The sequence below is a fragment of the Tamandua tetradactyla genome, chromosome 19 (genome assembly GCF_023851605.1).
Source record: "Tamandua tetradactyla isolate mTamTet1 chromosome 19, mTamTet1.pri, whole genome shotgun sequence".
Taxonomy (NCBI): domain Eukaryota; kingdom Metazoa; phylum Chordata; class Mammalia; order Pilosa; family Myrmecophagidae; genus Tamandua; species Tamandua tetradactyla.
In genome coordinates, this window is record NC_135345.1 from 8,924,008 (window position 1) to 8,943,774 (window position 19,767).

The following is a 19,767-nucleotide window of genomic DNA, read 5'->3' on the forward strand; positions in this document are numbered from 1 at the left end:
TGAATTTGTCTTTTTAGTTGAGTTATGAGAAATGTGAGAACAAGTCTCAGAATTGTCTTAGATTGGCCAATTATACTGCTAACTCAGTTCTTCAATATTAAACTCATGTTTAATGCTACTTGTTAATCGTGTAATAACATGGACCAGAGAAACAATGGGGCCAAGACAGTGGGAATAAACACTAGGGATCAAAATGGCAGCAGGGCAAAAAATGTGAGTCTTTACTTAGGCTCAAGGGTTTGAAGAGAGGAAAGTGCCAGCAGACACAGGGGGAACAGTCTTTGTTTGCAGTCATCACCGTGGGCTGTAAAAGGCTGGAGCTTTAAATGCTGTCCTGAGCCAAATGCTCCAGATTTCCTTGTTGTAGCTGCATGTACAAGCTCAAGTCATGGCTAAGACTTTTTCCCCCCCCAATGAGTTAGTGTCATATAACCTCCAGAAGCAGGGGAAGAAGGCTGGGGTTTGAATTTTGACTCAGCTGTTTGCTATGTTACCCTCAGCAATACACTTTACTCCCTGAGCCTTTGTTTTCGTATCTGAAAAGTGATGATAATGCCTACCTCATGGAACATTTAGCACAGATCCTGGCACTTAGTACATGTAGTATAGATTGAGTTTTAGCTTTCAGGAATTAATGATGTATTTGCAGAGTAAGCCTCCATAAAATAGAAATCTTTTTCCTCCTCTCCCTTCTTCATCTTTAGGCTCTTAAGCACCCCATTGGAAAACTGGGTAATTGAGTCCAGCTTTTTCCTCAAGCTCTGTTCCTAGTGTCTTTGAGTCCGGTTCTTGAACTCTGACCATCACATACATCTGGGTTTGGCTGTCTGTGGCCCTGGAAGCAACAGAGACTGTGAGGAGTTCAACCTGGCTTGAATGTGAAGTTCATTAAGGAACTCAAACTAGGAAAGTGGTGGAGTCTAAATTATAGTGGACTCTGAGTGTCAGTCCAAGAAGTTTGTAGTGGGGTAGAGGATCTGATGAGAGTCATTTAGCAGGAGATTGCACAGTGATCAGAATTCTACTTCAGGCAGATAAAGTGGACAAGATGTGTAGAACCTGGCATAGAAGAGCGAGCATTTGGTATTTGGGAGGTTTTCCTTTTGGACGGTTGATTGTGATAGGAGTAAGGAGGTGGGAACTCATTGAGTTTGGGCCACTAGCCTTCTAGACTGACAACTTGGAGAAGAGGTTACCTAAAGGGGATGGCTGCCAAAATAAGTTTTGTTTGCTTAAAAGGGCTTTCCAAGGTGGGCCCCACTCTTGAAAATCTAGTTCTGACACTTCCTGGTGCCAAGTGCCATGACCTCCCTGAGGGAAGGGTTACTATCTATGGTTATAAATCGGGTCTCTTCATGCCCAGAGCTCATGCAGCACACAGCCAGGCTCAGAGCCAGGCCTCTGTCAGCGCTCACAAACTCAGTAGACGTCCTTCAGGAATGTAATATGGGCTTAATAACAATGATGGTGATATTGGTGATGGTGATGATGATGATGGTGATGGTGATGATGATGGTGATATTGAAGACGGTGATGATAACAGTGATATTGATGATGGTGATGATGATGGTGATGATCATGCTAAGAATTGTTATGGTGCTTTGAGTCTTGTGCTTTTTGCAAAGAATCATGTGTTATCTCATGTAATTCTTGCACTGTTTCTATGAAATGTTTTTACAGGTAGGCAAATTGAGGCTCAGAGAGAGCCTTCCATGGTGACATACTGCACCATGGCATAACCATGACCACCTGGCTAGCTCCTGACTCCATAAACAGTGCTCATTCTCCCCTTGCTGTCCCTTTAGTGTGGTCGAGACAGCTTCATGCATCTAGTTTAGCTAGGGGATTGCTCCTCTGTCCTTGCAGACCTAACCCCAAACCTTGCCTTGTCAGAGCAGTTCAGACTCTAGTGTTATAAATAATAAATGTGAGAATTCAAATAGAAATCACAAAAGGTCAGATGAAAGTTGCTCCTGCTGGAGGTTGACACTAATCTGTGTACTTTCTTGGGCAGATGCGTCATGACTGAATGAATGGCCTATTGCAAACTCAGGTTGTCACTGGGAAACTCCTTGAATATGCAGGTGGGCAACCAGGTAGATGTCATTATCTATTAATTAATTGATTGACTCATTAGTGAAGGCAGTATAGCAGGGTGGTTATGCCTCTCAGGTTCTGGAGTCAGGCTGCTAATTTAGAATCCTTGTTCTCCTACTTACTAGCTATATAATCTTGGGAATAACTTGCTTCAGTTCCTAATCTGTTGAGTGGACATAGTTGTAATACTATCTGATGTGATGTTGTAAGGATTAGATGAGACACTCTATACAAAGCATTTAGAACCATACCTGGCATATTGTTAGTAATCAGTTAGTTTTTATAAAATATTAGTCACATTTTATCATAATAATGCTGCATAACAAACAATCCCCAAATCCCAGTGCTGACAACAAACATTTATTTCTCACTCACAGGTCAGCTATGGCTCTACTGGGCTTGGCTAGGTTCAGCTGGGCCTGGGTCTTGGTTGCGAGTCGGATTCATGTTAGCTTCATTTGGCTCTCATTCCACAAACCAGGCTTCCTAGTAGCAGCTGCCTGAGGCATGCTCATCTCATGTTGGAGGACAAGATCATCAGAGATCATGCCAGACCATGTAAAAACATTGAATGCCTTTGCTCGGATGTGGCATTCATCGAATTCATTCACATTACATTGGCCAAAGCAAGTCACTTGTCCAAGTCCAAAATCACTGGGATGTGGAACTGCCCCACTTCCATGGGGGAAGACAAGAAAGCAAGTGCTGCTGAATAATAATAATAATGCAATTTCCCACAATTAGCTAGCAGTATCACCAAACATTGTTTGAGCACCTACTAGTTGCCAGGAACTACTCCAAACACCAGGGAATCAGGTATAAATCAGGTAGCATCACTGCTTCAGGAGCAACCTCAACACAGAGTGAGGTGATTGCAGCAACAGTGGGGTGCATGGGAGGCCACAAACAGCACCCTGGGTAGAGCTCAGCCCCTCCCCCTAAACTTTCACAATCATCCAGTAAAGCAGGTATCACCACCCTCATTTTACATACTTTCATTTGGTCCCGCAGCTAGAAAATGGATGAGCTTGGAACCAAATCCTGGTCTGATTGACTCTGCTCTTTCCACAACAGTGTGAAGGTAGAGGTGGCTGGAATGAGATGGCGTGAGACTGAACTCCTACCTGTGGGCCCTGGTCTACCTGCAAACTAGCTCTGGGAGAGATATCTGTAAGAGTGAACTTTCACAGCTGGACTAGTGACTTCAACCATCTGAAGGGCAGATTCAAGTTATCATGTCAAACCAGCAAATTGGCCAGAAACCACTTTCTGTGATGCTCTGTGATGTTCAATCCAAACTCAAGGCAAATACCCCCTCCACTGGAAAACTTCCCTGATTCTACAACTGCATGTTTTTGTCTGCTTTGTCTGTCCTCTGTGTTGCCTGTTCGCAGAAGTGAGTGCTTTGCTGAAGGCACTTTTTCCATTGTTTTACAATGTTTCATATGCATCTTTTGGGCATCACTGCTCACAGAAAATCTGCATTCCCTCTTTCATCTCTATGGTCCCTGGAGTTCTAGTACAGGGCCTGCAACTGAGGAGGGGCTAAATAAAAGTGTGTGGAATAAGTGAATGAATGGCTGGGTAAATAAAGTCTGCGTACTCCATTGGAAGGGGGAGAGACATTTTTGTCCCTATCCCCTTTCTTTTCTTTGAATGGATTTTCAGCCAAATGGCTCTGATGCCTCCAAGCACCAAGGTCTCTCAAGGATTTAGACACAAAGAGAAGTAATTGGACTGACATTCTTTTGAGTACCTAGTAAACGTTGGCTTTTGAATGCCAATGCCCTTTATCTTCTGAGAATAAATGTGAGGCTCCCACATTGTTGTATTCCTTCAGCTGGCTTTAGTCACAAACCCAAATACTCAATTTATGCAAACACCTAGCCCAGCTGAATCAGAAGTGGCACCTTCCCAATCAGTCTGGAACATTCGCAGTCACTGGATTTCCAGATCCACTACAGAGTCTGCAAGAGACGTCAAATTGTCTTCATGGGTTATTTATAGCCATAGTGGAATCATTATGGAAAAACTGTTGTTTCTTCACTTTTCCCCACCCAGTACTGTCAAGTCATCCATCTCATTTGAGTGGTAATGAGTGTGATATTGATTGGGAATTGGAAAGTGCTAATGCAAAGGATGTTACTCTTATTGTTAAAGAAAAAGAATCCCAGAGGTAAAAGGGGACATAGGAAATTTCTAGTTTTGCCATCCCATTTTATAGATGGAAAAATCTGAGGATCAAAGAAATTAATTTAAAATCTAAGTTCAACCCAGAAGAACCTCCCAGCTGACCTATGGACGCATGAGCTAAATAAATGTTGGTTTTGGGCCACTAAATTAGGAGGTGTTTTCCTATCAGTTAACTATAACTATGTTAGCTAACTATACAGAGGGAAAGGCCAGCTAAGAGTGAGTTTTTGTGTTGCTGGGCATCATGGGTTCAAACTCACTGGAAACATTCTAGGACACTATGTAGAATATACCTTAAACTTTTTACTCCTGAAGGACTTAGGCCCATGCATTTACCCAAAGAATCTCATCCCCCACTGGTGGAGAGTTGTCTCTGAGGGCACTGACTTCTGGGAGCTTCCAGGCTTTGGGGTTGAGCCTGGGCCCCTGGTTTCAGAGAAAGCCCTGAGGCAGAGAAGTTGAGAGATGATCCTTGAGGGAAGAAGCCATCAGGATGCCTGCAAACTGCCCCTCTTGGCTGCAGCTGAGGTTAGAGCTGGGCAAGAGGATGTGGGCAAGTGCCCATAGAATTTACTGATAGAATCTACTGCAGACAGTGAATCTCAGGGATTCATGGGCACTGCAGAGAGAGAAGGGGCGCGAGGTAGGGAGACTGAATAATTGGACTGAGTTCATGTAAGAGAATGGGTTTAGAATACAATATGCAACTGTTGAATATAATGCATTATAGTGGTTATTATTCATCCAACTCGGGGAATAACTTTGATGGTGAACATTTCAAGCAAAGGGAGCTGCAAAGAGGGACTCTCAGCAGACTGGCTGGGGAGCTGTGTTTGGACCAGAGAACTGGGGAGCTCTTCTTGGTACCACTAGTATTGCTCATTGGAGGAGGCCGCTTGTTTTGCCAATTCTGGCCTTGTCCATGCTTCCCTCATGAGATGGATATTAGCATAAGGTAGTTGACAATTAGCTAGGCTTACTTACCCAGAGACCAAACTTCTTAAATGGCCATTCCAATGGAGGAATAAGGCTATGCATATACATTTGATAGAGACAGGGGATTCATAGATTAAAGGCTTTGGGAGAAATTTTTCCTGCATATTTCCCCAAACTAGAGTTCATAATGAGAAGTCATGAATATAAAACAAATGGTGGTCTGTGGGTGGGAGAGCCAAGTCTGGGCATGTGGGCTGGTGAATGACAACATTTCCACAGGGCATTCAGGGGACAGCCAGAGCCATACTTTGAAGAGAAGAATTCTGTGGCCAATGTGGAGAATGGGACAGAACATTCTCCTGTGGGGGAAGGCTCATTAGCATTTTCATCTCTCTAGGAAGACCACAGCATGGAAAATGCTCTCATTTTCCCTAACCCAGATACACAACTCTATGTACTTTACATGTATTAACTTATTGCATCCTTACAACAGCCCCAGAAGTAGGGATTCTTATCCCCATTCACAGATGAAGAAAACTGAGGCATAGGTAGGTTAAGTAACCTGACCCAAGACCCACAGGGGACCCATGACAGAGCCTGGACTTAAACGGAGGCTTTCTGGCCCTCCAGTCTGCTCCCCACCCAAACTCTAAGTGAGAGAACGCATAAATCATGTTAACTCAGTGGCTGGGTGCGGGCGGTTCTCTGTAAGTTCTTTCCACCCTCTTTGTTTGGGCTGTATTGGAATTGCTAGGAGAAACAATACTGGAGAAGTTTCCTTTGCTCTTGGGAAAATGACTTTGCATATGTGTTGGGAAGGATATGAAGGTTCTGGGTGGGAGTTGAGGGTAGTGGTGCGATATGGAAGGCCTGGCCTTACAGTGACCTGAGAAAATGAGCTTTCTAATCTTTTCATGATAATTTTCTTAAAAGCTGGGATAAGTGGTGTCCCTGCTGCCTGGCTCTCAGGGTGGGTAAGAGCCACTTAAAGGAATGTGCTTGAACTCCAAATAGCTCTTTGGGTGATGCTTGAACAGTCTAGAGAAGTACCTGATGGGCTTTTAGGACTCTTAAAGAATGAAGAGACCAAATAATTTATTTCTTTCTGAGCTCCCTTCTCAGTACCTTTTTTTAAAAATATATGACCAACATCTACCTCTTTGGCTTTGTTCAGGGATCATTATGTGCAGTTTGGACTTAAGTGTTGGGGTCTGGGTATAGAAAGACTGAGCCTATTTCTTAAAATAATTCCAGACCTAAATGACAATCCACCTTGCTAATTGGATGGAGGGGAGAAATAGAATGACTTTTGGAAAGAGGAGGTGGTTCCTTTACAAGGGACTAAAGCATGGGAGGACTTGGTACTCCATGTTTCCACCCCTGACCCCTCTGACCTCACCACCTACCACATTCCTCCTTTCACTCAGGCATTCAACATTCCAACCATGCTGTTTCATGTTTCCACTCCTCTGCTCATTCTGTCCTTCTGTCTAGAATTTCCTTCCTCTTTTTGATCTTGATCATCCCTACAAGATTCAGCAGAGCTGTCTCCTCCTCCAGGAAGCCATTCCTGATCACCACCTCATGCCCCATTAAGCCTAGGTCAGTTGCCTCTTTTCTGATCTCCCATAGTCCACTTGACATTCACTGCAGACCCTCCTTCTCTGTTTAACAGACTGCCCTACTGGACTGAGCTCTTCGGTAGCTGGGATCCTGCATTTTTCCCTCTTGCATTCCTAGTGTCCAGAATTAGTGTAAGATGGATAGCTTCAACTGAAAGACACTGCTTGAAGGCTACACACTCAGTGATCAAAGCAGAATGGTACCAGCAAAAGGACATACGTATGGACCAATGGAATTGAATCAAGAATTCAGAAATCAACCCTCACATTTATAGTCAACTGATTTTTGACAATGGGGCAAAGACCAATCAACTGGAAAGAACAGTTACTTCAGCAAATGGTGCTGGGAAAACTGGATCTTCTTTTGCAAAAAAAAAAAAAAAAAAAGAAAGAAGGACCCCTACCTGAAATCATATACAAAAATCAATTCAAAAGTGGATCAAAGACTTTATATAAGAGCCAGAACTACAACAGTCCTAGAAGAAAAGATAGGGAAGCATCTTCAGGACTGTGGGGTAGGCAATAATTCCTAAGACTTTAGACCCAAAGCAAAAGTAACAACAAACAAAAATAGATAAATAAGACGTCATCAAAATAAAAAACTTTCACACAGTTGAGAGAGGATTGTAGGAGATGGTGGAGTAGGGAGCTTCAGGACCCAGTATCGCTACCAAAACACAATTGAACAGGCAGGAACTGCCTGAAACAACTATTTTGAAAACTCTGGAGGCCAGAAAAACACTATATAGCATCAAGAGGGAGCAAAAGACTGATAAATTATGATAAAGGGCAGTGAATTGTTCTGTGTCCCTTTTTTATGTCCCCTTCTGTCACTGGCTTCTGGCTCCCAGCTCCACTTTTGCAGCAGGCTGCCAGAGGGTCCAGCCCCTGGCCAGTTTGCTGGTGACAGAAAAGGACATAAACATCCTCTTCCCCAAGACCAGAGGTAGGCACAGCTGATCACTCATCATGGCTTTTGATTAGTGACTTTGGATTGCTGGGGGTCTGGCTGTGGGGGCAGCCGTTATTTCAACCCTCCTCCGACAGGGGTGGAGGCAGTGGAGACTTAAACATGCTGTGCTTCCTCAGGGCTGCCGGGAACAGTTAGATAAGGGCTGCCTTTTCTGGGCAGGCCAGGAAAGCTCAGCTTTGGGGAACAGTCAGAGAAGGCCCTGGTGGCCTTCCTGACCCCCTTCTCAGGGCATTTTGGAGATGGTTTGCATCCCCTTCATAGGCTCCTGTCCCTGTTAAAGCTAGAGAAGACTGAAGGAAGACTGACTTGGGAAAGTCCTCTCCAGAAGTGCCCCATCCTCTCAGAATTTGACCTCCAGGAAAAAGTAGCTTGAGATAATGAAAGGAGTGTAAAAAAAATACTATTGAGACTGTCCCAGGACAGTCTGGGACAAAGCCCTGCTGGCTTCAAACACCTGGGAAAGGGAGGTCTGTCTCCTGGGAAACAGAAGGGGCAAGCACACTGCTGTAAACATGGAAACTCCAAAACAACTCACAAGCAAAAGCCCAGGATAAGACAAAGGCACAGAAAGGCAGGGAACACCCTAGACACTGCATTTGATTTGAGAATCTACTCCCAATAGGAGGGCTGAAGCTCAAGAAAATTTCTGACTCATCCCTAGCTGGTTACAAAACCAATAAACAGAATCTCAAGGGATAAATCCAAGAGTTAACATTTAAAAAAATTAAGTTTTGTGTGTGCAAAGAAAAGGACAAGTCAAACAAAGAAATAGAAAATGATGGTCTTTTGAAAGGAAGAGTATAAAAATCCAGAAGACTGGGTGGCAAGATGATGGCAGAATTCTCACCTGCCATGCCGGAGACCCAGGTGCGATTCCTGGTGCCTGCCCATGCCAAAAAAAAAAAAAAAAAAAAAAAATCCAGAAAACACCAACAAAAGAACCCAAGACTGTGGACATACAGAATAAGCATTTAAAAAATGATCTTAAAAGTGCTCAACAAGTGAAGGAAAATACAGTGAAAGCACTAAGTGATATCAGGAAAACAGTGAATGAACAGGATGAGAGCGTTAGTAAAGAGGGATAATTTTTTTTTTTGCATGGGTAGGAAATTGAACCCAGGTCTCCGGCATAGCAGGTGAGAACTCTGTCTACTGAGCCACCGTGGCCTGCCTGAGAGAGAAATTTTAAAAAGGAACCAAACAGAACTTTTGGAACTGAAGCCCATAATAACTGAAATGAAGAATGCTCAGGTGGGTTTCAAGAACAATTTGGAGCTGGCAGAAGAAAGAATAAGTGAACTTGGAGACAAGACATTTGAAATTAAACAGGTTGAGGTGCAGAAAGAAAAAAGGAATATTAAAAGTAAAAATAACCTAGGAAAGATATAGGATACCATCAACACAGCAATATATGCCTTACGGGAGTCCCAGAAGGAGAAGAAAAAGAGAAAGGGGCAGGAAGAATGGTAAAAAAAAATAATGACAGAGAACTTTCCAAACTTAAAAAATATGAGTAGGCACATCCAAAAAGCTCAGAGAACACCAAGCAGGATAAATATGAAGAAAAATACACCTATTGTAATGGTTTGAAAGGATGTATGTCCCCTAGAAAAGCCATATTTTAATCAAAATCCCATTTCGTAAAGGTAGAATAATCCCTGTTCAATACTGTATGGTTGAAACTGTAATCAGATCTTCTCCCTGGATGTGATTTAATCAAGAGTGGTTGTTAAGCTGGATTAGGTGACGATATGTCTCCACCTATTTGGGTGGGTCTTGATAAGTTTCTGGAGTCCTATAAAAGAGGAAACATTTTGGAGAATGAAAGAGATTCTGAGAGAGCAGAGAATGCTGCAGCACCATGAAGCAGAGAGTCCACGAGCCAGCAACCTTTAGAGATGAAGAAGGAAAAAGCCTTGCAGGGAGCTTCATGAAACAGGAAGCCAGGAGAAGAAACTAGCAGATGACGCCATGTCCTCCATGTGCCCTTCCAGATGAGAGAGGAACCCTGACTGTGTTCATCATGTGCCTTTTCAGATGAGAGAGAAACTCTGCCTGTGTTTACCACATGCCCTTCCACTTGAGAGAGAAACCCTGAACTTCATCAGCCTTCTTGAATCAAGGTATCTTTCCCTGGATGCCTTAGATTGGACATTTTCTCAGCCTTAGACCAGCAACCTATTAAATTCCCCCTTTTAAAAACCATTCCATTTCTGGTATATTGCATTTTGGCAGCTAGTAAACTAGAATACCTATCATGTATTGATTTCACTATTGAATACTGTGTTAGGATTCTCTAGAGGAACAGAACCAATAGGAGATATCTGTAAATATGAGATTTATAAAGGTGTATCACATAACTGTAGGAATGAAAGAGTCCAAAATCCATAGGGCAGGCTGTGAAGCTGGCAGCTCTGATGAAGGGTCTGGATGAACTCCAGAGGAGATGCTCACTGACAGAAGAAGCAGTAAAAAGGTCTTCCTTCTTCCTTACAAGTCTACAATGCATTGAATTATCTCATTGGTGGGAGGCATGCCTTAGTTAATCACAGATGTAATCAGCTACAAAGGCAATTAACTGATTGATGATTGAATGCACCAACCTCTGGCTTATCTACCAACTATGAAATAGCCTTGCAGCAGTGGTCATTCCAGTGCCTTCCTGATCAGACAACTGTGCCTCATCACGTGGCCAAGTTGACACCAGAACCTAACCATCACAAATGCAAAACACAGGGGGAGAGTTATGCAATCTACAAGAGAAAAGCAATGCCTTATGTACAAGGGTGTCCCAATTAGATTGCATTCAGATTTCTCATCAGAAACTGTGAAGGCAAGAAGGCAGTAAGTTGGAATATTTGAAGTGCTGAAAGAAAACAACTGCCAGTGAAGAATTTTATATCCAGCTAGGCTTTCCTTCAAAAATGAGGAAGAGATTAAGACATTTCCAGATAACCAAAATCTGAGGAAGCTCGTTACTGCTAGACTGCCATACAAGTAGTGCTAAAAGGAATTCTTCAAACTGAAAAGAAAGAACACTAGACAGTTGTTCAAAGCAGCTTAAAGAAATAAAGACTTAAGGTAAGGGTAACATTTGATAACTATAAATGCCAGTATCATTGTAGTGTATTGTTGGTATGTTACTCTACTTCTTACTTCCTACAGGTGCTAAAATGAAAATGCATAAAAAGTAATGATAAATCTATGTTTTTGGACTTACAATATACAAAGATATAAGTGGTAACAAGTAAAAAAAATGGTGGGGGTCAGAGGGTTATAGGAAAAGTATATGTGCATGCTAATGAAATTAAGTTGGTATCAAACCAAACATGGGTGTTATATATTTAGATGTTAAATTCTAACCCCATGCAACTACAAGGAAAATAGACAACAAATAAACAGATAGAAACAGAAGGCACTCAATATGATACAACACATAAAAGCAAAGAAATATAAAGGTAGATATTAACAGAAGTGAGGGACAAAAATGGAATGTCTTACAAAGTCTAAGTAGCAAAATGGCAGAAGAAAGTCCTGTATTATCAGTAGTGACTTTAAATGTAAATGGATTAAACTGTCTGGTCAAAAGGCAGAGATTGGCAGAATGGATAGAGGAGTATGACCCAACTACTTGCTGTCTGCAAGAAACACCTTAAATTCCCAGTAGTAACCAAAAGAGAGCTGGTATGGCTATATTAATATCCAGTAAAATAGACTTTAAGTAAAAAAACAGCTATGAGGTACAAAGCTGGCCATTACATACTGAGAGGGGGGAAATTAAACAAGAAGGTGTAATAAAGACATATGCACCTAATAGCAGAACCCCAAAATATCTGAAGCAAATACTGACAGATTTGAAGGGTGAAATCATCAGTTCTTCATTAATAGTTATAGACTTTAACATAGAACTCTCAATAATAGATAGAACATCTAGTTAGAAGGTCAATAAGGTAGTACAGGACTTGAAGGATATACTAAACCAACTAGATCTAACAAACATATATAGAACACTACACCCAGCAAAAGCAAAATATACATCCTTCTCAAGCACTCATAGATCATTTTCCAGAATAGACAATACGTTGGGTCATAAAACATGTCTCAATAAATTTAAAAAAAATTGAAATAATACTATATATATTTTCAGGCCACACAAAATGAAGCTAGAAATCAGTAACAGAGAGAGAATGGGAAAATTCACAATTATATGGAAATTAAACAACACATTATTAAATACCTAATTAGTTTAAGAGGAATTCAGATGTGAAATTAGGAAAAATCTTGAGACAAATGAAAATAAAAATACAACATACCAAAAATTATGGGATGTAGTGAAGGTCGTGCTGAAGAAGAAATTTATAGCTCTAACTGCTTATATTACAATAGGATACTTCAAATCAGAGACCTAACCTCAAACTGGAAGAAATAGGAAAAGAAGGACAAATTGAACCTGAAGCAAGCCAAAGGAAGCAAAAAACAAAGTTTAGAGCAGAGAAAAATGAAAGAGAAAACTATAAAAACAATAGAGAGAACTAACAAAGCCAAAAACTGGTTCTTTGGAAAGATCAATAAAATGGACAAACCTTTAGCTAGATTGACAAAGGTAGAGGATACAAATCACAAAAATCAGAAATGAAAAGGAGAACATGACTACCAACCCCTCTGAAATAAAAAAGACTATAGGAGGATACTATGAACAATAATGTATACCAGTAAATTAGATAACCTACACTTGAATATACCAATTCTTAGAAACACAAACTACCTACATTGACTCAAGAGGAAATAGAAGATCTCAGAAAACCAATTTCTAGTAAAGAGTTTGAAACAGTAATAAAAACCTCCCAATAAAGAAAAGTCCAGGGCCAGATGACGTCACAGGGGAATTCTACCTAACATTGTAAGAAGACTGAACTCACATTCTCTTCAAACTCTTCCAAAATATTGAAAAGGAGGGAACACTACCTAGCTCATTCTACAAGGTCAACATCACCCTCATACCAAAGCCAGATAAAGATACCACAAGAAAAGAAAATTACAGACAAATATCCTTTATGACTATAGATGCAAAAATCCTCAACAAAATACGAACAAATCACATCCAATGGCATATTAAAAGATTTATACACTATAATCAAGTAGGATTTATCCTTGGTGTGCAACATTGGTTCAACATAAGAATATCAGTTAATGTAATATACCACATTAACAGTATGAAGGAAAAAAGCCACACGATCATCTCAATTGATACAGAAAAGGAATTTGACAAAATACAGCACCATTTCTTGATAATAACATTTAGAACACTAGGAATAGAAGGAAACTTCTCCAACATGACAAAGGGTATATATGAAAAGCATGCACCTAGAATCCTATTTAATGGTGAAAGACTGAAAGCTTTCCCCTAAAACCATCAGCATGACAAGGATGGCCACTGTCACCTCTATTATTCCACACTGTACTGGAAGTTCTTGCCAGAGCAATTAGGCAAGAAAAAGAAATGAAAGCCATCCAAATTAAAAAAGAAGAAGTAAAATTTTCCTTATTTGCAGATGACATGACCCTACATACAGAAAATCCTGAAAAGTCCACAACAAAGATCCTAGAGCTTACAAATGAATTCAGCAAAGTGGCAGGATACAAGACAAAAACTCCCAAATCAGTAGTGTTTCTATATGAAAGCAATGTACAATCAAAGGAAGAAACCAAGAAAAAAATTCTATTCACAATAGCAACTAAAAGAGTCAAATATCTAGGAATAAATATAACTAAGGATGTAAAGAAATCTACAAAACATTACACAGAAATCTACAAAACACTGCTAAAATATATAAAAGAAGACCTAAATAAATGTAAGGACATTCTGTATTCACGGATTGGAAGACTAAATGCCATTAAGATGTCAATACTACCCAACAAAATTTATAGATTCAGTACAATCCCAATCCTAATTCCAACAATGTCCTTTGCAGAAATGGAAGAGCTAATCATCAGATTTATATGGAATTGTAAGAGTCCCTGAATAGCTAAAGCCATCTTGAAAAAGAAGAATGAAGTTGGAGGAGTCACACTTGATATTAAAATGTATTATAAAGCCACAGGACTCAAAACAGCATGGTACTGGCACAAGGATACACATATAGACCAATGAATAGACTTGAAAGGTCGGAAATCAACCCTCACATTTATGGCCAACTATTTTTCACAAGGGGACAAAGACCACTCAATTGGGTAAAAGGAGAAATTTTACATTGTGTTATGTGTCACTAGAATAAAAAATTAAAAAAAAAATCCATACTGCACAACACAACCAGTGGGCTGTAAATATAACCATGGACTCATAGTAAATAGTGCAATTATGTAATACCTATGATCTTATGATTTTGGACTTCTCCAAACCTCAAAACCGTGAGCCAATAAATTTCCATTGTTTAAGCAAAAAAAAAAAATAAATAAATAAAATAATCTTTTCCAGAAGCCACTTGGTAAACTTCCCTACATTTCATTGGTCTATATTGGACCACTAGTCCCTTCCTTAGCCAGTCCCTGGAAGGGGCATTGGAATTATTGTGACTAATCAGGACCCACACACCCTACACCTGAGACTTGAAACAGTGTCCTCTTCCCAGTGACCAATGTCTTGGTGAGACATAAAGGGTTTTGCTGATCCGAATTTGAATATTATACTGTGGTGGTTAGATTCAGTTGTCAACTTGGCCAGGTGAAGGCACCTAGCTCTGTTGCTGTGGACATGAACCAATGGCATGTGAACCTCATCTGTTGCTGATTACATCTGCAGTTGGCTAGGAGGTGTGCCTGCTGCAATGAATGATGTTTGACTTAATTGTCTGGTGCTTAAATGAGAGAGCGCAACATAGCACAGCCCAAGCAGCTCAGCCCAGGCCTTTGGAGATGCAGAGAGAAATCACCTGGGGAAAGTTGTTGGAACCCAGAGGCCTGGAGAGAAGGCCAGCAGAGACCATCCTGTGCCTTCCCACGTAAGCAAAAACCTCAGATGAAAGTTAGCTGCCTTTCCTCTGAAGAACTAATGAAATAAATCCCCTTTTATTAAAAGCCAATCCGTCTGTGGTGTGCTGCATTCTGGCAGCTAGCAAACTAGAACATATACCTTCAACTCCTTGTGATCCAGTGACTATGTTATTTTCCTACTGGGAGTAGCAGTGGATCCTTGTGGCACAGGCCAGGGTGCCTGTTTAGTGGATGGGGAGAGGAGTGGCTGGGGTGTGGTGTGGGCTCTGCAGCTGGCGAGGGAGGAGGGATGCTGAGAGGCCCAAGGGGGCCTAGGACGCCCTGGAGAATAATACGCTACAATCACCGGCTGCATCCCTGGGGGAGAGTCTAGAAGCTGGCTAACTAAAGGACAGCTCCTTTTCTCTGGACATCTTTTCAGTACACCAAGATGAACAAGTGCTTCTTGTGCTTCAAAAACTACTCAAAGTCTTTCAAGAGCCCCTGGCAGATTTCCCAGAGTTCCTTTAAGCAGTAATGGGTATTGCATTCTAACATGGTCAGATCCTTTTGGGAAAGAGTTAGGGTTAGACAAAGTTAAGTAGGTTCCTTCATGGCTAGACCGCTCAGAACTTTTAATATGCCAAAGTACTCTGTGATTCTCCAAGAAAGTTGGATACTGTGAGGGGTTTCCCAGACTTGTTTGACCATGGAACCCCTCTTTGCCAGGCGCCTAGGATCTATGGTTCCATAAAGCACACTTTGGGAAATGCTGGCCTTCAGTACCAAGTCCTTTTTCCTCAAAATGGAATGCAAGACCATACCTGCTTCTTGAGACTAGAATCTCACTGCACCCTCTTACCCCCCAACCTCCTGTACTCTGGTCACACCAGCTACCAGTACTCCCGCATTTGTCATATTGTCATGTGCTGTTTGGCCTCTGAATAGTGCCTCTTTCCCCTTTGCTTGCAAGGTCCTTCTTTGATCTGCGGCTCCCTCTAGTGAGAGGGCACCTCCTTTAGGAATCTTTTTCTGGCTTACAGTTGGGTTAGGTGCCCTCCCTTAATTCCATAATGGCCCATGCTCCACTCCTCTCCAGCACTGGTCCCATTGTGCTAAAATTGTGCCCCTGCCTGCTTTCTCAGTTGACTTTGTGGCAGGGATTATGTTGGATTCTTCATTGTATCCCCATCGCTGGGTATACATGGAGTGCTCCAAATTGTGGATTTTGAGTTAGTGGAAGGATGGAGATCTTGCTGGTTATATTTCTGCTGAAGCAACATTCTTTGGCCTGTTACCAACTTCTCAGCTGTTCCTTATATTCTATTGCCCTGCCCAGCTTATGAGGCCCTTTTTCTCACTTTCTGAGATTATAAATATGGTTACGCATTTAAAGGAGAGACCACAGAATTCTTCCACCGGTTTCTCACATCCACAAATAAGGATCTCTCACAGGCGGCATGAAGCCTCATAAATCCAGTCTTTGAGATCGCTTGCTCTCTCCGCTTTTGCAACATGCTGCAAGATGAACAGTGTGTGTGAATTCTGGAGGGAGTAGTCTTTGGGTTTAGAAATCTCTACCTTACTTTCTTATTTGGACTTGGAGTCAGGGCTGCCCTGCCCAGAGGGACTGTGCAACACATTGGCCCTAGCTGGAACCAGCCCCAGGAGGGTATTAGCGCATGGGCATAAGTTCCTTCTTATATCAGGCTTCAGAGTTTTTCACTGTCAACTTGGATGTGGGACACATTTGTGTTTGGAAGGCTTGTGATGGACTTAAAAGAAATGAAACAGGCTCTCTATACCCTTGTTGAGGATGATTTTAATTTGCCCTAGCTGGAAAAGTCCTTTCATTTTCTTTTGATATGATGTAGCATGGCTAAAAGCATGTTCAACTAGGGTTTAGAGTATTTTGGCTCAAATCTAAACCTGATTATTGATCATCTGTGAATTCTTGGATAGTTCACAGACTTTAGACTCAAGTGTTAGTATTGTACAAGTGGGAAAACACTTGCTATTTTAAAGTTTCCTGGTGGGGCGTGATGGGTGGATCAGAAGTCTGTGGGTATCCCATCTTGCTGCTCCAGGACCTTCCCCAGACCTTGTACAGGGACTGAGCTCTATGGCAGGGGGAGAATTTGGCTTGTGAGGGTTGAAGGGAACAGGGTTGACAGTGGGTAGCCAGATGCCTTTACCATTCCACCAGAAATACTGCTGCCCATTGGGAGGGGAGGCTACAGGGAGGCTGGGCTGTGGGTCTTTTGGTCTGAGTATTGAGGTAGAGAACAGGGTGCACCATGGCTAGGGTAGAGGAGGAGGAATTGGGCAAAGGTTGGAGAGAGGAAGCAGGCAGCAAAACAAATTCCACAAAACTCCTCAGCCCAGCCTGCCTAGTTCATAAGGACCTGCTGTCTTGCGACCTCACTTGGGACACGTATATAGCCTCATGGAATTCCACTTTCCTCATTAGCTAAATAGTGACACTAATACCTACGCTGGCAGGGTTGTCATGAGAAGTGGAAAGAACGCATTTCAGGAACCTGGCAGAGCACTCAAAATTATAGATATTGCCATTACTATTATTGGTTTTGACGTGCTGGTATTAACTATCCTGATCTGTTTCACTCTAACCCATCCACCCTGTGTTAGATTCAGTTGTCAACTTGGCCAGGTGAGCATACCTAGTCTTGTTGCTGCGGACATAAGCCAATGGTACATGAACTTCATCTGTTGCTAATTACATCTGCAGTCGGCTAGGAGGCATGTCTGCTGCAATGAGTGACGTTTGACTTAATTGGCTGGTGCTTAAATGAGAGATCGCAACGTAGCACAGCTAAGCAGCTCGGCATTCCTCATCTCAGCACTTGCAGCTCAGCCCAGGCCTTTGGAGATGCAGAAAGAAGTCACCCCAGGGAAAGTTGTTGGAACCCAGGGGCCTGGAGAGAAGACCAGCAGAGACCATCCTGTGCCTTCCACGTAAGAAAGAACCTCGGTGGAAAGTTAGCTACCTTTCCTCTGAAGAACCAACAAAATAAATCCCCTTTTATTAAAAGCCAACCCATCTCTGGTGTGTTGCATTCCGGCAGCTAGCAAACTAGAACACACCCCCACCAAATCCTTTATGCATGTGATGGATTATTAATCGAGGTCTCCCCATTCTCAGTATGTGTATAAAGAGGCTTTGGAGATAACTGTGTCCAGTCCACCTGTTTTATAGGTGGGCACCTGAGGCCCATGGGCAGTACTTTGACATTATTCTAATGTTATTAATTCCTGACCAGTCAACCTAAAGTCATGAGCAGGCATATTCTAGCACATCACCATGTTCTAATCATTTGCTTTCATCAACATTTGATGAATTTGATGTGTTAATTTCTGGCCTATTTATTGATTTATTTATTTTCTCTCTCTTCTAGCTTCATGGTAGCTGGAAATTTCTTCTCTTCTTTACCATAATATCTGCAGTACCTGAAATACTACCAGGCCCACAGTAGGGGCAAAATTGGTGTTCTTTGAATGAGTGGATTGTAATGAATGGTGACACCATTTTTTGAGCAGAAAGAAAACAGAGATTCTGGGTTATGGTTGCCAGTTTTATGACCGTGGGCAAGTTGCTTCTCTAAGCTTTAGTTTTCTCCAAGGTAAAGTGAGAACAATAGTTCCTAGAGGCAGGACAGCATGGGCTCAGCAAGGGCTCAGAGAGCCTCCTCCAGGCATGAGATTTTGGAAAATTCACCATGGTATGACTTTCAGACTTAAAGACTAAATCTTAGTCTCTGAGAATTAGTTGGACTGGACTCACAGCTGCTATTCTCACTAAAGATTGATGCATAAACTCTGTGTGATAATCTACTACTTTTTGCCATAAAAATAAAATTATTAGGAAAAATTAGTGTTCAAATTGGTTTGACCAGTGTTTTTTTTTTTGTCAACCAAATTATAATAAAAAGGCTTCCATGGAATAAGAAAAAAAGGATCTGAGTTGATTTTGAACATTTTTCATTTCTGGCATCTGGCTTTAGAATTATACATTTATTTCTACAATAAGGAGAAAATGGACAAGTCCAGTGTATGGATCAGGGGATCTCATTTATGTTTCCTTTAAACTTTTTTTTAATTAAAGAAGTTGTAGGTTTACAGAAAAATCATACCTAAAATACAGAATTCTCATATGCCACTATACTCTTAATATCTTGCATTAGTGTGGGACATTTATTATTTATGAAAGAACATTTTTATAACTGTACTATTAGCTATAGTCCATTGCTTATAATAGGGTTCGCTATTTGTGTCATGCAGTCCTATGGTTTTTAAAAAAGTTTTAGTCCAATAAAATAAAGTCTAATAAAAAATAAAGTCTAATAAAAAAAGTACAACCTAAATTCTTTAAACCTTTTAATCGAAAGATCTCATTCTTGAGGGGGCCAATGGGAAAAGTTCTTTGACACTTTGGGCTTCATCCTGATGCTTTTATGTCTGGTCACCATCCTCTTAAAATGAACAGAGCCTGCATTGGACTATGCTGGCTGTGATTTTGTCTTCTGAATACATTTTTCCATCCTCTTCTGTTTCTCTGGGGATTGCCTCCTTGATTTTAGGTGGCTTGGCAAGAGTAGTTGATTAGATTGCACTGCACCCTGCCATCTTCCCTGCCCACCACTTCTGGGATGAGTATATGACTCATTCTCCCTAGCTACAGTGTTGAGTCAGGTATATTCCAGTGAATGGTGTAGGGCCAATTAGACTCTTCTTGGAATTGATATCTCGCGTTGTGGGTGGAAGATTTTTTTTGCAAAGCTGGATCTTATAGTTCTTCCCATCCCTCCTGTTCTTTTCTTTTTTCTTTTGCATCCTGTATGGTGGGGGTCACATCTCATCGTTTTGCCATGTGAGTATCCCGTTATTGCAGCAACATTTGTTGAATTTTGTTTTGCTTGTTTTGCTTGTTTGTTTGTTTTGGGGGAAATGCATGGGCCA